The sequence below is a fragment of the Hordeum vulgare genome, chromosome 5H (genome assembly GCF_904849725.1).
Source record: "Hordeum vulgare subsp. vulgare chromosome 5H, MorexV3_pseudomolecules_assembly, whole genome shotgun sequence".
Lineage (NCBI taxonomy): Eukaryota > Viridiplantae > Streptophyta > Magnoliopsida > Poales > Poaceae > Hordeum > Hordeum vulgare.
Window position 1 is genome coordinate 471,250,993 of NC_058522.1, and position 2,521 is coordinate 471,253,513.

A 2,521-nucleotide genomic window follows, 5' to 3' on the forward strand; every position below is an offset into this window, starting at 1 on the left:
GATAGCGGTCGACGTGTGGAGTAATAGTAGTAGATGCAGAAAGTATCGGTCTACTTGTTTTGGACGTGATGCCTATAGATATAATCATTGCCATAGATGACGTCACGACTTTGCGCGGTTCTATGAATTGCTCGATAGTAATTTGTTCACCCACCGTCTACTTGCTTTCATGAGAGAAGCCACTAGTAAACACTACGGCCCCGGGTCTATTCACACCTATCGTTTCCACTTTTTCTTTTACTTTGCTTTGTTACTTTGTTGCTTTCAGTTCTCACTTGGCGAACAATCTATAAGGGATTGACAACCCCTTCATAGCGTTGGGAGCAAGCTTTTTTTGTTTGTGCAGACACTTGAGATACTCCTTCACTGGATCGATACCTTGGTTCTCAAACTGAGGGAAATACTTACCACCGCTGCGCTACATCACCCTTTCCGCTTCGAGGGAACACCAACGCAAGGCTCCAAGGCCACAGGGGAAATCCTTTGCATATTTGCCTAGGAAGTCCCTTAAGGCGTAGCCGTAGCAGAAGGATTCCTGGTGCCGTTGCTGAGGAGTATCAAGACAAGAACAGTCTCCCGTCAGCACGTTTCTGGCGCCGTTGGAAGCTCTTTTGTTGCAGTAGCAATGGGCCGTCCCTGTTCCCTTTAAATGGCTTCTTTTTTTTGGTCGGTGCATGGAGCACTAAATCTGGAATTTAGAGTCGTCTCATCGACGTCATTGCTATTGCCTTTGTGTGAGCGCTTGTTGTTTTTATTACGGCTAGGCTTCCCATTTGAGTCACGCACTTTGTAAGTGTCAGGGTCTTAGTTGTGGTTGTTTCTACGAAACAACCGAGTATCTTCACTTGGGTAGAAACGAGCCTATTTGGAGTTGCCGCTCGACTGCCTAGGGGCAAAGGTAACACCTCATAAGCGTTTGAAAGACCTTCGCATGTTTGACGCGGTAAGGGACCTTGATACCTCCTTTGTGGCTTGGACCTCCACGGGGAACGCCGCGGTTTGCTCCTTCGTGTGAAGGGAACAATCAGTGTTGCCATTGCTTGTTATGATGCCCTTGGCTCCTGCCATTTTTAGCTTTAGATAAGTGTAATGTAGGACTACGTTAAATCAGCAAAAGCGGTTTGCCCGAGGAGTGCATGATAACCACTTCAGAAAGAAACGAGTCGAAGATTAAATCTTCGCTTCGGAAGTTCTTGGGAGACTCAAATACTACTTCAAGGGTAATAGTCCCGGAGCATTACGCCTCAACACCTGGTATGATACCCTTGAAACTGGTGTTGCTGGGTTTAATCCTTGATGGATCGATGCCCACCTTCCTGGCTATGTCAGCATAAATCAGGTCGTGGTTGCTTCCTTCGTCCATAAGGACCCTTTTAAGATGAAAATCGTCCACTATAGGATCTACCACCAGAGTCGTCGTCCCTCCGTGACAGATACTGATCGGATGATCTCATCGGTCAAAGGTAAATAGGAAATCCCGTCATGGATTATGCTTTGGTGCTACGGGCTCTAAGACGTAAACATCTTGAAACACATGCTTCCTCTTTTTTTTAGGGATATGGGTAGTGTAAATCACGTTCACATCCTTCACTTCAATAGAAAACTGTTTTGGCCCGCATTGCTTGGCCTTGGAGGTTCATCCTCCCCCTTGTTGCGACGCTAGCATTTGCCTTGGTTATCATTTGCAATATTACCGGCTTGCTTGATGACCCAACAATTTTAGTTGGAGTAATTAGCAGGCTTGTCCAAAGCACCATGAATTTGGCAAGGTTTGTCGAGGATCTTGTCCAATGTCGCTGGGTTGTCTTTATTCCCTTTAAAGGGCTTATTTTTCTGGCATGTCCGTAGAGTGCTAAATCCGCCATTTACTATCGCCTCATCGGCGTCACTGCCATTGCCTTTGTGATGGCACTTGTTTTTTTACTGCGCCTAGGCTTCCCGTTTCCTTTGCGCACCTCAGAAGTGTCGTGATCTTTGCGGTTACTTCTATGAGTCAACTCGCTATCCTCGCATGTGCAAAACCGGGTCATTAGGGAGGTGAGAGCCGCCATGGTTATCATATTAACCTATCCTAGCCTTCGCGCAAGACACCCATCGCGGGTACTATGAGAGAAAGAGACAATTGCTTATGCATCGGGACAATCTACTATTTGGTTTTTCTTGGTCAAGAACCAGTTCTAGAATTGCATAGCAGACTCGTCAGACTACTGGAGGATGTGGCTAAGGTCATAGTGTTGGAATTATGCCCTAGAGGCAATACTAAATGTATAGTTATTATTATAATTCCTGTATCAAGATAATAGTTTATTATCCATGCTATAATTGTATTGAATGAAGACTCATTTACATGTGTGGATACATAGACAAAACACCGTCCCTAGCATGCCTCTAGTTGGCTAGCCAGTTGATCGATGATAGTCAGTGTCTTCTGATTATGAACAAGGTGTTGTTGCTTGATAACTGGATCACGTCATTGGGAGAATCACGTGATGGACTAGACCCAAACTAATAGACGTAGCAT